Here is a 19,407-nt window from a genome sequence, read left to right as displayed (position 1 = left end):
CATCACCCTCGGACTTAATTTCAAGTTCACAAAAAGTTCACTTAATTTCGAACACATGTTTTGACTAAAGTATTGGAAAAAGCTTGTCAAGTGGGACATCAAATTCCAAATTGTTGAAATATTGCATATTGACCGTATCTTTGAAAAAAGAATAGTTTAAATATCTTAACTCTTCTCCAATTAGCATTGAGGTCTCTTATGATAAAACCTCACCCGACGGATTATGCAGGTGATAATTATCAAGTTGTGGACAATATTGATATTATTAGAGTGGATCTTTGGTCCATCTCTTTAATAATTAAATTCCATGTTGAATTTTGATGCATTTTTTGAATTCCCATAGGTTTGAAGTGGTATGTCCCCCTTTTTGGACGAAGTTGTTAACACCTTTAAACTTTTTAAGTTTGAGAAATGCTAAGGAAACTCCTCAAAGTTGGATTCTTCATGGACTCTCTGCTACTTTTTTTTTTTTGCACAATGTTTTATAATGTTGACAGGAAAATTGTGCTAAGAAGATGAGGTGTCAGAGAGTCCATAAAGAGTCCAACATTTGAGAAATGCTAAGGAGACTCTCTCAAATTAGGACTCTCCATAGACTTTCCATCATTTCATTTTTTGACACATTGTTTTATGATGGTGACACGAAAAATTGTGTACAAGGATGAGGTGGCAGAGAGAGAGTATATGAAGAATTCCACTTTAAGAAAATCTCCTTAGCATTTTTCTTTATTTTTTTAGTAATATTATTTATAAGTAAAACAAAATTAAATTTGATTTCTTTAGAGAATAGTTTAATACCTATAGTTATAACAGACTGACACACCCCGACCTAAATCAAGGCATGCTGATCGTCACATGAGGGTGACGTAGCCATGTGCATAGTGCGGAAGCAATAGAGATATAAAGAAATACGAATAAATAAAGACCAAGTTACCAGCAATACTAGCTAGGAGGAAGTGCTAGTGCAAAATTAAGTGTGAAATACACAACCAGAGCATAAATAGCCTAAGTGCAGTCAAGCAAGACAAGTACTAATTATACAACACCCAAGGGTGATCCTATGTTTATGATGTTCTGTCAGAACCACCGTCGAAATCCCCGTGAGCCACCAAAGCACTTCTACCCAAAACCTGGAGGGGCGCAAAACATAAAGTGTGAGTGGGCAAAAACAAAGCTTTTCATTTCATTTCTCAAAAGTTCTAACCCCTCTCCATAAAACCTATATAATTTCCTAGAAATTAATATATGCTATAACAGAAATCATGATCTGAAGGAAAATCCATAGAAATATACCATGGGAAAGTATCTCAATGAAATGCTATAAGTAATCCAGTTAAAATATATCAATGCCAGATATCATATCAGCCGGATCCACCTAACGTCACATGCGTGGCTGAGTATATAGCTCATAACCAATCTCAATCATATCAAATCCTGCACACAAGTCGAAACCACCTAAGGTGATTTGTACGACAAGACTATGTGTAAAATAAATATGCTTTAGTGCTACGATCACGTGAAGACTGTGCGAATGACCGCGGGTCACCTACGAGTCGGAACCACCTAAAGTGGTATGTATGACAAGCCTGTGCACCTAACTTGGATCCAAGGTGAGCATATGGTGTGGGATGCTACGTTCGCCAACCGTCTGGAGGCGCAGGACGACGACAAAGCTGACTCGAAGGTTAATCCACCAAAGGAGGAAACCAACAAAATGGAAGAACCTCTGGTGGAGAAAGCAGAAGAGAAGCTGGACTAAGCAACAACGTTCATGAGATCTCTCTTTATCCAGCAGCTGCAGGAGATGATCACTAGCACCATCAAGGCGCAGTACCAAGAGAGCTCGTATAAATCCGTGTTGTACTCAAAGCCCTACTCCAAAAAGATAGACACCTTGAGGATGTTAAGGGGTTATTGGCCGCCAAAGTTCATGCAATTCGATGGAAAGGGCAATCCTAAACAACATATTGCGTATTTCATCGAAACTTGCAACAATGTTGGGACGGAGGGAAACTACCTCATTAAGCAGTTCATGCGCTCACTAAAAGGTAACTTTTTTTACTGGTAGACTGACCTTGAGCCCGAGTCTATAAAAAACTAGGATCAGCTTGAAAGGGAATTCCTTAACCGTTTCTATAACACTCGCCGCTGAAGTTGACGAGTACGAAGCAATGGAAGGACGAACCTGTCGTCAACTACATCAATAGATGGTGTTCATTAAGTCTAGATTGCAAGGATCGACTTTCTGAAACCTCTGCCATTGAGATGTGTGTTCAAGGCATGCGCTGAGGGCTACACTACATCCTTCAAGGCATAAAGCCAATACCATTTGAAGAATTGACAACTCGTTCCCATGACATGGAGCTGAGTATCGCTAACCATAGGAAAAATGAGCCAATCACCGACTTAAAAAATGACAAGGTGTTCGCTCCGAATGTAGACAAAACTGGGAAGAAGCCTACCAAGGAAGCTTGTACCATCAACACTACCCTCATCAAGACCTCCCTTGCACCAGTCAAAATCTCCTCCGAGAACAAAGCAATGGAGATAAAGAGAGATGACCCTTCTCATACCCAAGATAGGTACAAAAACACTTTGAAGGAGTTGGAGTAGAAAACCTACCCTTTTCCGGACTCTGACATGGCCGTCTTGACGACCTGCTAGAAAAGAAAATGATCAAGCTACTCGAATGCACGCGCACTGAAGAGATGAATTGCATTAACGATCCTAAGTAATGCTAGACATCCTGTTGGCAAATGCTTTGTCTTTAAGGAGCTCATCATGAAGTTGGCACAATAAGGACGAATTGAACTTGCCATTGAAGACACCGCTGCAACACACACTACTGCGATTATGTTTGGATCCTTCGATCCCGTGCCTCTCCAAGTGACGCATGCCCACTCCCATCCCTGTTCAAGCTGCAAGGCATCTTCTACACAACCATCGCTGGGGGCAAGTGACCAAAATGCATTTACTGACGATGAATAAGGATAGACACTGGTGACCTACAAAAAGACAAGGAAGCCAAGACCACAAGCCACACAGCCAAAGATGGAACAAGGGAGAAACCACCGCTACTGCAACAATAGGAAACCCAAAAAAAGTGTAAGAGCTGCCAAGCCAACATATGTAAGGGAACCTATAAAGCAGGAGCCACGCATTCACGTCTCCTTGCACGAGTACTTCCCAAAGGATTTCTTCCAACAGTGCACTACTGCTGCCTGTCACATGGTTGAAGTAGAGATAGAAGAGCCCTCGAAAAACAAAGTTATCGCTGTCGAGGAAGAGAAAACTTTCACACCCAAAGACGATCTACTGGAACACTTTAGCATCGATGAGGCTTTGCAATTGCCCAAGGAGATGCGAAAAGCATTAGTAGCGGTCTTGGTGAGTCCCGATGACCAAGAGGTGTAGAAAGCAAGGACAAAGGTTTGAAGCTTTAGCCACATGAATATGCCACATGTTGTGCCGCCCATGACACGATCAACTTCAATGACGAAGACTTGCTGCTAGGGTTAAAGCCTCACAACCGTCATCTCTTCATCTCTAGGTACGTGAGAGAGAACAAAATCAACTACATGCTTGTAAATAGTGTTTCGGCCATAAACATCATGCCAAAGTTAACAATAACCATAATCAGCATTAAGGTGGATGAACTATCCCGAAGCTGCCTCTTAATCCAAGGTTTTAACTAAAGAGGACAAGGAGCAATGAGCATGATTCGAGTTGAGATAACCATTGGTGAACTCAAGTCAAGCACATTGTTCCACATGATTAATGCAAGAACTTCCTACGCTTACGAAGGCCTTGGATCCACGAGAATGGAATGGTGACATCCACCCTCCACCAATGCCTAAAGTTCTATCGAGAAGGGGTGAAGGTAATACAAGGCGAAACCAAGCCGTTCATCGAAGTCAAATCACACTTTGCGGACGCTAAGTTCTACATGGATGAAGACATAGTACCTGAAGCTCTTCCAAAAGAGATCAATCCCACAGGCAAAGCCGCACCCAAAAATAAGGAGTGGCAAGCCGTGCCCAAGAAGCAAGAAGAAGAAGCTGTGCCATCTTCAAGCAAAAACAATGATGAGCCTGCTAAGCCCACAATAATCAAATGGAGTGTGACGCCTTCAAAATGACCAAACACACCCGTCTTCCGATACATCCCAATGTCGAGAAGAAAGAATGGGCAATCCCCATTCGAAACTGGAACAAGCAAAGTCAACACATAGTTGCACAAGAACGATGTAAAGTTGCTCAAGACAAATATCGTTTTACCCCAAACACAGCTATGCGACACTAAAGTTTCAAAACCACTGCAAGGTTTTGTAAAATCCCTGCCAAAGGGGGCGGGACCAAGCTCTATTCTAACCAAAAGGACCGAAGAAAGTTTCGACCCAAACGCCTACAACTCATGTCAAAGGCCGGGTACGATTTTGCCTCATTTTCAAATCTTGGAAAAAAGGAATCAAATACCGTCAACGACAAAGAACGTGACCTCATGAAGACTCAAAAGAAGTTGAAGAAGCATGGTTACGAAGTTGACAACAACAAACTTGGACTTGGCTTCACACCAAATACACTCGTAAAGGTTTCAAGAAAAGCGAAAAACGCCAGTGCTTAACATATCAACGTGAGCATTGAAAAAAAGACAAGAGAAGCCTAAACCCTCCATTCGAACGTCAGTATTCGATTAACTGAACCATTTAAAACATAGAATTTCAACACTTGATCACATTAATGGTCAAGATTGTATCTTCGTCTTCAATAGCCTTAACATGCTAACACCAAGGTTGTCAAAACCCAAGAAATAAAGCAACACGGCTAGCTTTCCTCAACAACGATCGGCCTTGGAAAGACTTGAAGAAACCAAGAAGCCTTCTAGAAAGAGGAAGACAATGCCAAAGGAAGAAAAGCTCAACAATCTAGCAGAAAAAGACGATGTTCAAAGCTCAATTCCTTCAAGGATGAAACACTAAGCAACCTTGGAGGTGGACACAAAAGGACCACTGACGGTAAAGAGGTGCACCATCATCCACACCGGCCAATCTTCACGTCAACAAGCCCGAGGGGACATCTCTAAAAAGGAAGTTCAAGACATCTTCCACATCACAATTCAAGAAGATGAAATCCCCAATGAAGATGTCACTGCTGTGCCACCACAACTTGAGGATGGGGGCAAGCCACGGTTGATGACCTCAAGAAGCTCAACTTACGCACAAGCGAGGAGCTAAAACCTATCTTGGTAAGTGCAATACTAAGCACGGACGAGGTCGAAGAGTACTACCAACTGTTGCTGGAGTAGAAAGACATATTTGCTTGGACTTACAAAAAATTGATAAGCTCATATTTATATATATTTTACATCAAATTCACTTGTCTTTTCTTAGTTAGTTCCTTATATTTTTGAGCTATTTACTTTGTTTTTGTGTTTTGTGGGATTTGTCAAGCAAATAAAAGAAAAATAGCACAAGTGGGATTTTTAGTAACAAATTCGTCAAAACTGCCTGTGCAGGTCAGCTGACTTTGGAAGCAAGTTTCGAACAGATCAGAATGAATTAGAGAATGAGCCTTATATGATTAGAAAGCTACGGATGTCTATTTTCTAGAACATTTCGCAGATTGTTAATATCATTTTTCTAGAAGAAGTTATGGCCATTTTAACACTGAAAGGTTTCCAAGACGCTGAGCAGTTTGTAACTGCATTGAAGGCAATAAATCCAATAAAACTAGCAGCCAAAACTGATGCAGCCAAGAACAAGTCAGCTGACACCTCTTCAAATATCAGATGAAATGGAATTAAAAATGAGGATTAAGAGGGAGTAATTGGCATAAAGGCTACCTAAAGTGTTACAATTGTTTTACCACATTTCCTCTCACTTATTGTCATCACTAAATGGTTGTTAGTGGGGTGAGTTATGGAGCAGAAATGGGGCAGCAAGAATTGGTTTAAAATCAGCATTGGGGAAGGAAGAAAAGGAGAAGAGGAGGCCTCGGTCGATTTCTTTCGGTTCTATCTTCTCAAACTCATGTTTATCTTTTGTTTTAACTTAAGGATTGTGTGTAACTAAATTTTTAGTAGTTAGGGGCTGTTTTGAAGCCCCGAATATGATTGCAATTTTGTTATGACATTTCGTTAAATTATTTTTATGAATTGATGAAACTTGGTTCACTACTTGTCTCATTGATGAATTCTTTATTTGTTTTCTATGGATGCATACGTAGTAAGCATATATAGGATTCTAATGCTATGAGTATGTGTGTGCCTGCCCTTGTCGAATGAGGACCTACATATGTTCTAAAGTAGTACTTGTTAATTGCGATTAACATGTGAACCAATTTCTAGGATAAGTAAGACAACGCCAGTACTTATGATGCCTTGTGATGACTCAAACTCTTTTCGTTCTTAATGATTTCTACTTGTTAAATCTATGAACACGCCATTCTAGATTGCATGCTAGGGACTAAGTTAAGTTGAAAACGCCATTCTCTTAACATACTACGTAAGAAAGAGTAATAGGTTGAGTTCTAACATTGAGCCAACTTGAGCATCTTCATCCGGAAATAAAAGGAATTTGAATGAAACATAACATGTTTGCATGATTATTTGGTGGTGGATAGCAATTCCCCTAACTCGTTTTTCTTAAATTGTGAACTACTTAAAATTTGTTTCTATCCTGTTTTTGTTCGATTTAATTTAAATAGAAAATCAACTCCAAAAATCCCAAAACTTTGTGTAAGTGTAGCTTTGTGTGTCTAGTATCTACATATAAAATTTCGTAGACTTTAGATATGTATAAGTCAGTCTAATAATTATTTTTCGGTGGCTGGTCAGTAGGGACAGCAACCCAGTTTTTGTGACATTTTAGGTAGTTAGATAAAACAATCTTCTGCGGGAAATACCCTTATTTTCATATGCTACAATTGACAAATCTTAGTGTTAATAAGGAAAATCAATAGGACATTTGTGTGCTACTTTGTGGTGTGCTTTTAATCCTATTAAAAATGCTCGGCCTTAACCCTACCATTGTCATGCATCGCCTTGCAGTCAAGCTCGGCTCATCCCATAAATTGAGGCTGAGATTGACAAGCTGATCGAAGCAGGTTTCATTCGAGAGGTGCAATATCTTAAATGGATCTCTAACATCGTCATTGTCGTTAAGAAATTTGGAGAAATACGTGTTTGCGTAGACTTCCGAGACATCAACGATGCTTGCCCGAATGATGAATTTCTTTTGCCAATCATCGACATCATGGTGAACGCAACCACTGGCCATGAGGCACTATCATTCATGGACGGCTTCTCTGGGTACAATCAAATCCACATGGCTCCCGAAAATGAGTAATTAACAGCCGTTCGCACTCCAAAAGGTATTAATGCCCTTTGGCTTAAAGAACGTTGGAGCTACATATCAACGAGCAATGCAGAATATCTTCAACGACATGCTACACAAAAATGTAGAATGTTACGTAGACGATGTAGTTGTCAAAACTAAGAAGAGATCTGATCACTTGAAGGATTTATGAATGGTGTTCGACAAACTATGGCACTATAACCTCAAAATAAACCCGTTAAAGTGTGCGTTTAGCGTCAGTTCTGGGAAGTTCCTCGGCTTCATTATCAAGCATCGTGGCATTGAAGTGGACCAATCCAAGATCAAGGCCATTCAAAGCATGCCCGAGCCAAAGAATCTACACAAGCTGAAACGTCTACAAAGACGGCTAGCCTTCATCAAGCATTTTATCTCCAACTTTACTAGACGCTGTCAACCATTCAGTTGACTCATGAAGAAAGATGCTCCATTCATATGGGATGACGCCTGCCGTAATGCCTTTGAAAGCATAGAAAGGTACCTGGCAAACCCTTATCTTAGGAGCTCCCATGCCTGGAAAGCCACTCATCCTATTCATTACTGCACAAGAAGGTTTCATTGGAGCACTCTTAGCACAAGAAAATGAAGACCAAATGGAAAGAGCCCTCTACTACCTAAGTAGAACTCTCATTGTCGCTGAGCTCAACTACTTACCAACCGAGAAGATGTGCCTTGCCTTAGTCTTTGCAGTCCAAAAGCTAAAACTCTACATGCATGCTTACATCATCCACTTGGTTGCTAAAGCCGACCCAATCAAGTACGTTATGTCTAAACCCGTTCTTATAGGGCAACTAGCTAAATGGGCATTGCTTCTCAATCAATACGAGATCATCTACGTCCTAGCCAAAGCTGTCAAGGGACAAGCCCTAGCAGACTTCCTTGTATATTATGTAATACCAGCTGATTGGAAAATCTTACACGATTTGCCTGACAATGAGGTGTTCTACATCGACATCTTCTCAACATGGACAATGTTCTTCGATGGATTCGCACGAGCAGATGGAGCGGGGGCAAGAGTAGTATTCATGTCACCACAAAGATAAATACTACCCTATTACTTCCGACTAAGCAAGCTATGCTCCAACAACGTCGCTAAGTGCCAAGCGCTAATTATCAGACTCCAAATGGTGATCGACATGGAAATCACAACGCTAAAAGTGTATGGCGACTCTAAGCTCATAATCAATCAACTCTTGGCTGAATATGAAGTGAGGAAAAATGATCTCATCCCATACTTCACTAGCAACTCAATTGTTACGAAAGTTTGAGGTTGTGATGCTAGAACATGTGCCAAGAAAAGAAAATCAAATGGTAAACACTCTTGTTAACTTAGCCTCAAGTATGGCGCTAGGAGAAGAAGAAGCTGCAGACATGCTAGTTTGCCAAAGATGGGTTATCTCTCTCGTCACTGAAATGCTACTAGATGATACAAACGTCATCTCAGTACTTTCAGTTGACACTAAAGAGTATAGACAGCTGATTATCGACTACTTGGAGCATAGGAAGCTTCCGGAGGATCCTAGACGTCGCTCTGAAGTACGTCGACGAGCACCTCGCTTCTTCTACTACAAAGGAACACTTTACCGACGCTCTTTTGAAGGAATACTTCTAAGATGCCTAGGTGAGGAAGAAGCCAATCAAGCTATGGAAGAAACACATTTAGGCGTATACAGAGCAGATCAGTCTAGACCAAAGCTACATTTCCAGCTCAAACAAATGGGCTATTACTGGCTAAGCAAGGTGAATGATTGACTAGAGAATGCCAAAATGTGCCAAACCTGCTAGTTCCACGCTAGCTTCATACATCAACCGCTTAAGCCATTACACCATATGGTTGCTTCATGGCCATTTGATGCATGGGGATTGGACGTCGTGGGACTAATAGCACGAAAATCATCTGTCGAAGAGGCCTACATCCTAGCCGTAATGGATTACTTCTCCAAGTGGGCTGAAGCCGTATCCCTAAGAGAAGTCAAGAAGAAAATTGTCATCTGTTTCATCAAGGAGCATATCATCTACTGATATAGTGTGCCTCGCTACATCATCACTAATAACGAAAAACAGTTCTCCAACCGACTTGTGGACAAGCTTTGCGAGAAATACAAGTTTAAGCAACACAAGTCTTCTATGTATCATGATCTAGCCAACAGTCTTGTAGAAGCATTTAAAAAAATGTTATGCAACTTCCTAAAAAAGGTGATCGTCCAAACAAAGAAAGACTGGCACGAAAGAATAAGGGAAGCACTTTGGGCGTATAGGACGACACATAGGACTCCTACCCAAGCTACACCTTATTCTCTCGTATATGGCGTGGAAGCTGTTCTGCCACTCGAAAGTCAAATCCCTTCACTAAGGATGGTTATACAAAAAGGCTTAACTGAAGAGAAAAACGCAAAGCTATGACTTCAAGAGTTGGAAGCACTCGACGAAAGAAGGCTCGAAGCTCAACAACATTTGGAATGCTACTAAGCACGGCTATCCAAGGCGTTCAACAAGAAGGTCCGCCCAAGGTCTTTCCAAACTGGAGATCTTGTCTTGGCATTACGAAGGCCCATCATCACAACTCACAAAACAAAAAGCAAATTCACATCAAAGTGGGATGGACCTTCGTAAGGTCTACACTAATGGTGCCTACTTAATCATGGTAAAAGACAGCTTGAAGATTGGCCTCATCAACGACAGATTCTTGAAGCGTTACTACCCTTAAATTGAACAAGCAATACTCCTCGCCTGCACGAGCCTAAACTTCACACGACACAATGCTTCTTCCTGCAAAAGCATAAACTGTGTACAGAAAAACAAAACAAAACAAAAAATCACCATCAAAATCGCCAAAACCCATCACCCCCCCCTTGAACTACGTCATGACTTGATCCCTCCTCAACCAAGGGTATGTAGGCAACTTGAGACTTTAAAAACTTCAAGTACAGTCACTTCATTAACAAAAACACAAACAATTTGAAGAATAAAAAACAAATTCAAAATGTGAATACTTTATTTCTTTAAAGGAAGAATTTGGCTACAAAGCCTTATTACAACAATGAGCAAAGACAAAGAAGGCTTAAAGCACAAAAAAATGGAAGACACTACTTGCAAGCTATGTCCCTAAAACTACGACAATGATCTTCAAGCAAGCTTTCTAAAGTCTTCAAAGTCTCTACATCGGTGGGAGACAAGGTAGGTACTTCCATGACCGCACCTCTCCCTTGCTCTAGGTGTAAAATCTCCTTTTGATGCTGAGAAAGTGTAACTTCCTGCTCCAAGAGAACGCCTTGAAATTGTGATGTTTCAGCTTCCAACTGCTCTTGCTCTTGTGTCAATGCTTCTAGATGTGCCTGGATTGAAGCCAAAGAGGTCCTTATAGCTTGATAACCTTCCAAAACAGCTTGCTAATAAGACTGGACTTGGGCAATTGATAAGTCTATTGCCGCAAGTTGTTGAGCTCTAATCTCTGAACTTAACTTCTTCAATGAAATAGCATGCAAGTAAGAATACTCAGTTGAGGTAGCCATAAGTTCTGCAATCTTGACTCTCAAGAATGAGGAGTCAATGTTAAGGTTGTCAATCGCAGAAACAAACTTCGACAAGTCCTCTTTAAGCAAATCAAGGTCCTCAAACAGGCACATTGAAATCCCCTTCTCAATGTGGCTCTTAAGATCCATGGTCGCGTGAAGCTTGATGCGATGGATAAACTGCTTAGTGCTAATAAGGTTCAGCTCTCTCATAGAGCTCTCAGAGCTAGCTGGCAAAAGTGGTGGACGCATAATGAGCTCTTGCATACCTTCACTTACACACAGCAAGCTTGGGCAAATTGTTGGATTTGGAACAAGCTCTGCAACAAGCGGATCCCCAATCTTCACTTTTATAGGTAAATTGCCTCCAAATAGTATCTCCATATAGAAATGAACGCCTATGTTCACCAAGTCAAATTGAGGTGGACTGAACACTTTCTTCTTCTTATGACGAAAATTGACATCACTATCATCCAAAGCACCTTCATGCGGTCACTTGTTCAAAACTTGTTGACACTGCCGTAGAACAAGCTTATCTTCAGAAGCATCTAAACATTGAGAAGACAAGCACAGGCGTTGAGGGGTTAAACCCTTGAGTCCATCTTGCAAATGAGCTACACTAGCACAATCAAAAGGCGCTAGCTGAGTAGGAACCGTGGAACAACCCTCTCTTGGCTTATCATTGTGTGAATGAAAAGAATTAGTGCCACTTGTCATCCCTAAGTATTCATGGTACACCTTCAACCACCAACCTACATAGGCACGAGCCAATGGATTTCTCTTAAACTCGTCCTTGGCCGAAAGGATGATTGAAGCATTTGTGTATGAACGAGTAAAAGACTCACAATGCATATACACGACTTGAAAGGATTTTAACTGTGTGTTTTACTTCAGTTTTCCTAGCACATGTTGCTCAAAACCAAATTGCTTACTGAAACGGTGAGGACTATACAGCTAAACAATACATCGGTCTCCTTGCCATAAAGAAACATACCCCAAGTGAAGACTCGTAAGATAAGACAAGTCAGAAGAACAAAGGTGTGAATAATCTATAAGGCCTTACTGTGTTGAACCAACCCTTGCTAGATGGTCCATTCTCAAACCTTCACAGCTTCAAAACAACGCTTGCGCTTACAAATAATCAAGGCTCTTTGCAGAAAGTACTCCAGAGTACTTTGTCATCAAAGGCCCCAGCTTGACTAAAGTTGGTGAAGAAGGCCCTGACTTGTCTAAAGTTGACGAAGAAAAATGAGTGCCAAAGTACTCACCAAACCAACCGTACACATAATGGTTGGGAAGTACCGCATCACGAGCTTCGGTACTCACCAAGTTCGAAACAACACTCAAGCTGTTGTAAATATTGGCTAAGATCGAAATAGTAAGGCTAAAAGATTCATTTGCAGCCATCTTGCTAGCAACTTTGAAGACTCCAGGACAGATAAAGTTGACATCATCTTTAGGAAAAATAAACTTACAAAGCCAACAAGCTAAGAAAACGGCTAAGTAAGATTCTTCCAAGTGTTTTGACACTACGCCAAGATCCTTAAATGCTTTCAACTCGGCAAGGGTACGGCACCCAGCTAGACCAATGACAGCTGATGGATCCGAGTCTCCCTTCGGCTTGGTTGTCTTGTTACGACCACTTTTCTTCGAATGCCTCTTGTACTTCATGGCATCCCAATACCAAAATTGAATCCATAAGGAAATCTTCATGTCTGACTTACCCTAGGAAAGCTTGTGATACCCTCAAAACAAGTAGTGACAACTCACAAGCAATCTTCAGTTGTTGCGATAAGAAAACTCATCCACACTAGGAACAACCTCGTCGTAAAATTTTCCCTAGATTGGCAAACCTCAATTTTGGAATCGACATCTCCTCTTAAGCTGTGTGAAGTGTGTTGGTCACTAAACACCAATGCTCAAAGAACGCATGAAGGACGGAACGATGACGATCATAGCTAAACAAAGATGTGTACATAGCATGATAAAGGCCAGCGTTGGTGAGCATATCTTTGGATCGACTCAAGACATCTTCAAGCCATTCCCAATAAAACTCAGCAAAGGCGGCTTTTCCAGTAGTCGACAAGACGCCATTCCAAGTCACAGCTCCGCTATGGATACAATCGCCAAGAAACTCAAACAAAGTCGGTGAATTGTCGCGAGCATGGTGCGATTGATTCAAAATAAGAATCCTCGATGTATATGCCTTCTTCTTCATATTTGGACAACAAAAGTCGGTCACCTCGCAAGACACTTCAGAAGACCATGACTTGATGTGCATCAAGTTATCTTTTGCAGGAAGAACAAGCACCTTAAGGCTAGTCAACGACGCATAAAGTTTCAACGTCGTTCCCCTGTCTTGCGGATCGCCTTCCTTCATAAGAATAGTGATGGTATTGCTCTTAAAGCACTTGAAAAATATCATGGCTGCAACAAAACAAACAAAGCAACATAAGCACAAAGGTGGGATGGCAACAAAAAAAAAAACAAAGAAGAAAAAATTGCTTTGCTAAAGAAAAAGACATGCGAGACAAACCTTATAAGCGTTTAAGCATGAGGATGACAAAGTCACAAAGACAAAAAGAAATCAGCCACAAGAGCTTGAAGAGCACGATAAAGAGGGCAGCTGCAAAACGGTCCTTTAACGCACGCTACAGTAGCAAAGAAAGCCAAAATACTAAGCAATCGCACTACGCAAACTCACAGTGATTATGTAAGCAGTTTCCTACACTGCAAGGCAAATAGGGCAACTACAAGACGGTCCTTCAATGCACGCTACAGTGGCAAAGAAAACCAAAATGCTACGCAATCACACTATGCAAACCCGCAACGATTACGTAAGCATTTTCTTGCACTGTACGGCAAAAAGGGCAGCTACAAAATAGTCTTTCAACGCACGCTACTGAAGGAAATATGTGAAAACTAGTTTATTTAAGCAATATCTATGCATGCAATTAACAATTAAAAGGCGGAATCATGCTTGTATGCACTCAAAAACAAAACTTGACCCATGAAATTCAAAGCCTAGTAGTTATGGTGAACCAAGACTCAACTCAAAACAAAGTAAGTTGAGAAACTTTATACCTTTGAAGCACCTCTTTGCTTGGCAAAGGTTAATCACCCATGTCAGGGCCTTCTTTCCTTTTTCGCCTTGCTCCTTGGCTCCATGGATTTTGATGGAGGAACTTTGCTTCTTGGTTCCACGTCTTCTTAGATATGGATGGAAGAATTGGGTTCTCCAAAAGTCCCCAAAGTTGGAGACCTCTAAGTTTCGACACCAAGGATGGTTCAGGAAGAAGATGAGTGACCATGGAAGAATTAGATGCTAGTAAATTCCCCCATGGTGGCCTACCTCCTAGAGAGAAAAAAGAGAGCTTGTGTTCTCGCCAATTTCATTAAAGAAAACCCTAATGAACAAAAGGCTATAAAGTCACATTTATACCTACCTTCATTGGAGTGGCAAACTTGTAATAAGTCCAAAACCCACTCCTTCTCTAAGCATGGCCGGCCTCCCTATTTTAGTGGGTTAATTGCCCATTTTGTTTTAGTTGTCACACAACTTAAACCTTATGTGCCTTGTGGACCAAAACCTTTTTGTGTCCCGAAACCCAAAACTAACTTAAGGCTTAAAACGAACCTTTCTTTCTAGATTAATTAACTTTTAATTAATCCTTGCCATATAAAAAACTATTTAATTGTCCTTACTCATCTTCGTTATATCCTTCAATCATTACCTTATAGGGTGTGTGATCCATTAGGTTCCTTTTAGCGAGGCAGTGGGCGATTAGAACTCTTCAAATCGATTGTGAATTGAACTTACTTTCAATTCTCCCTTTAGTGTTTATACACCCTTAGGGCTTCCATAAACCATGAGTGACACCTAGCAGTATGTCATGGCTACCCAAGCTAATCAGAAGAGGTGGAGAACCTATTCAGTTTAGGATTCCAATGCAATACGATCTTTCTCTAATACAATACTCTTGATCACATTGTTTGGTTTGATAGTTTATTCATGTCTACTATCCAATGTGATTCATTTACTTATATGATTAGCTTGAATGTGATTTGGAACGACTTCCTAAATCTCATTCATGCGACATGAGTATGAGAACTCTTTGTTGATCATTTTCAGTGGAATCATTCTCTATTGAGCACCTACGTACTTGTCTTGGTGTCAGTCACACCAATGACTCGAGACCTGTCACCTCCCTGCGATAAGACATAGCACGTACTAATCTTAACGGACTTTCAATGCCCAATTGGCAATCCTATGATCAGGACCGTTTAGGATATGTATACAAAAGAGAATGGTCTCATGAATCGAACTTCTTTAAATTACATTCTCCGAATTACATATTCCTTAGACTTATCTTTTAAGCATATAACATTTATATGAGACGGCTTTAAACAATAATATTTGCCCTTTATATTAAACTAGATTAGTTTAACATGTGAAATGTTCGTATAGTATCATTATATTATTGGTTTTAGGGCACATTTCCAACAATCTCCCACTTGCACTAGAGCCAATCAGCTTGGTCATCAGTGATGATACCTCTTCTGAATTCATTTAAAAAATGGCTGAGTAGTAGGCCTAGACAATGGATATCTATATGTTATCCATAAAAGCAACCTTGAGAATAACGACGTCACCATTATACATAATTCTCAATCATGTGGTTTAGTCTCTCATTTGAGTTCGGATCTTGATGAGACCTTGATTCCCTGGCTTGAGCTATCGCCCTATTTGTGATGTAGTGTCGGTACACTAGAGACAGTTTCTAGTTGGAACCGAATAGAGAGTTCATAAATGAACTTTCCCATCCAAACAACATTGTTGTAAGTTTCTATATGGCAATACATTTTGCATGCATGATGGAACACACTAAAGTCAATATTTTTAATGTTTCCATCCAAATATCTCTTTAGTCATAATAAAGAGATATCCAATTATCTCTTCATTCAAAATGAAGAGACATCCAGTTATCTCTTCAGTGCATGCATTGAATCACCTTTTAGTTATAGCTAGCAATCTTCGAATTAATAGAAACCAAGACTACATCAAAGATGGTTTCTTCCAAATCAACCAATCTCGTTGATTTCACCTTAAGCTACCAATTAGCTATGAAGGTTTCGCTATTTCGGGTCAAATGGTACTATACCATTTCCTTGAGTATATGTCGTATATACACTCAATGTAGTCATAAGGATTTTCATTCTTATTTGTTTCAAATTAAGAGGTGTAACTGTATGACATAGTCATGAAGTTCAAACCATTCAACTGAGATGGTTTATAAATCCTTCTCGACTACCTTGGAGCTAGGAACTAGGTTGTTATATATGTTGATCATCATCTTGTCTTTCAAAGAACCCATTCTTTGAATTCTACTCGTTCATTTGCTCTATCTTAGGCAAATCCTAGTGTAGGATTTCAATGAACTACCCCAACAAACAACATTTGTTAGTTGGTTTCTAGAAGTGATATCCAAAGGTTAATTTAAGGATATCCCACAAGATTGTTCTCAAACAAATATTGCTCATTAGCACACAACCCCAAATCTTAACACAATTAAGACTTGTCTTTCTTTCCAACTACATCATATGGAGTCATGAAAATTTTGGAAGATCTTCTAATTGACAATCATATTTTCTTAGAAGTATATATCCTATATATGGTAATTGATAACATAGAACGAACTACATCTTATTCGAGTTCGTTGTTCTCCCAAAGGAGAAATCCATTATCTTATGATGCTTCTTTCCTTGATATCTTTCAAGGAAACTCATCTAAAGTGTTAGTTTTCCTTGGATCAAATCTAAGGAGGTAAATACTTTAGACGTCTTACTCATCAACTTATATTCTTGAATTCTTTGAAACCTTTTGCAAACTATTTAGACTTGTGCTTATTCAAAATAAATGATAGTCCAACCGAGAGTTATCTTCAGTGAATGTCATACAACATGAGTAGTATTATGTTGTGGACAAGTGCCACTAACATCTAAGTGAATTAACCTCAACAACTTTGTGATTCTTTATTCTTTCCAAAAGAATAAAGATTCGAACATTTCGCCTCTATACAATTTTAACAAGAAGGCATTGGATCCAAATCTAATAATCCAAAGCATCCATCTATGACCAACTCGTAATTTATGTTTTAGAGGTATCACAACTCAGTTTGGGATTAGTCACTACCTTGCAACCTTTTGGGTTTTAAGCATCGTTATATTCTAAACAATTAACACTACCACATCATCTCTACTATAGAGACAATCAATTAGGTTACAATAATCCAATCATTCATTAATAAAGAATAATGTTTTGTCAAACAAAACATTCATCCATCTTTTATAGTGACGGAATTAAGTTCCTTATTCAAATTGGAATGTAAAGACAATCTTTGGTTTTCCAATTCTTTGGTAGTTCTTATGAGGAAGTAAGTATTATTTGCTTTTGTAGAGATCTATATTTGGTTTTCTCTTATCTCATTAATCTTCTACTTCTTATTAGCCACACTTTTACAACAATTGTAAAACATAGTTACTAATACGAAATCAAGCATTCAAGTAGAAGAACCAACTGTTTTGAACTATCAAGAACAATTTACAACACCTTCGAAAGATGTGTTCTTGAAACTGGCAAGACATTTCTTGAAAATACCCCTTCCAATGTCTCTCCTTTCATTAAGAAAGTTTGTTCCCTTAGAGTTATTTGCCTTCTTCATTTGACTTCTCCATTAACTACAATAGTCAAGGTCCCTAAACTCCCATTATCTCTCTTGAAACTTATTTCAATTGTGTTATACGCATCAAACAATTTGGACAGAGTGTGGTTATTGTTCACTCTATAGTTTACAATAAACTTAGTGAACCATTTGGATAGGGACTCAAAGGTGAAGTCCTTGCCCAGTTTTCGTCTCGTGAAGTGGTTTAACACTTCAACACTTAATGATTCAAAATCATCATTAGTCCATATTGATGGACTATTTTCTCAATCAACCATTATGTTCTAAATATAATTATAAACTTTCAAGAGCTGTTCAAGGCAACTCTCATTTCTTCCTACAACAATTTGTAAGTAAAGAATCATAGCATATAAAGTGTCCATGCCCTTGTGTTTACTTCTCAAGTTCCTTGTTCATTTAACAAAGAAACAAGCACTAGTGTATGCATTTACTAAGGGTTGTTCAAAGAAACTCTTATTTCTTCGTACAATGATTTGTAAGTGAAGAACTATGACACTACGAGTGTCCATGTCTTTGTGCTAATCTTCATAAGTTTCTTTGTTTATACAACAAAGGAATAAGCATTGGTTGTTTGTGTTGTCCTCTTTATAATAGACTTATCTAACATGTTCTGCCAATGATACATTATCAATAGGAAGATTGTGAGGATGAGACTACTTAGGTACATATACAATCCATACAAGACAATCTATGGGATTGTGACACCAACTCCGGAAACTGAAGCTTTCGGCTTTCCTTTGTCAAGTTTTGGATAGCATTTGCAAATATATTGGTAAATAAATACATAACAAATATAAATTGATTGATTTTAAGCCCTTTAAATCAAATAGCAGCACCCACTATTTTTGGCAAATTTCATATCCCTCATCGGAATTCAAGAGTTTTGAAGGAAACTCTTAGTAGGGTATGAGAGGCTTATTATTACCAAGCCCACCTCACAATGATATGATGTTGGCCAGCATCAATAATAATGAGAGAGTACACTTACTCATTTGCATCTCTTGCAAGTACCCATCTTATTTGACCTCTAGAGAATGAAGTCTCACAATGATATGATGTTGGCTCCATTGCACTTAGTTAGGTCATTCCCACCATGCAAGTTTGGGTAGGGGTTCAAGAACAACCTCATTATGATATGATGTTGATCATTCTCGTTGCCTACCTTCACAACATCATGTATGCGTATAAGACTCCTCCTGAGTGTAATCATGTACTTTGTACTCCCCCATGATAGGGTGAAATCGGTGTATGAGTCACAAATTGTTCAAAGCACTCTCACGCTTGTCAACTTAATAATGGTTTGGTTGAGGGTTTTAGCCTCATCACATATTAGCATGTATTTTAATCTTATTAAAACAATTCGGTCCTATTACAACTATTGGTCCATGTGATTGATTTAGTAGTATATGATACTCCCACTATGCTTGTAAAACGGTTTTTAAAGCAAGAATATATGGTACTACTAACATAAGCTTTGCATTCATTGATGGACTATATAGTTGCCTTAGGGCCTTTGATTCGATCCAACACGAGCCTAGTGTTGGATCTCGGTCTAGGGATGGTGATTGATTTTAGTTACGCATTCAATCACATTAAGGCGTGTTTTCTTATTGGGCGTTGGACCCTACTACTCCAATTTCATGCATATCAAATAAAACAAGAAAATGAGTACTTCAAAGTAAAGAAGAGCTTATGCTCTTTTACAACATTTGATCATATCAAATTACAATGAAAATCTAATCTACACTTTCCCAAGGTTCAAACAAATTTGAAAGACGAC

The sequence above is a fragment of the Malus sylvestris genome, chromosome 11 (genome assembly GCF_916048215.2).
Source record: "Malus sylvestris chromosome 11, drMalSylv7.2, whole genome shotgun sequence".
NCBI classification, from domain to species: Eukaryota; Viridiplantae; Streptophyta; class Magnoliopsida; order Rosales; family Rosaceae; genus Malus; species Malus sylvestris.
Note: the sequence above shows the minus strand (reverse complement) of the source record.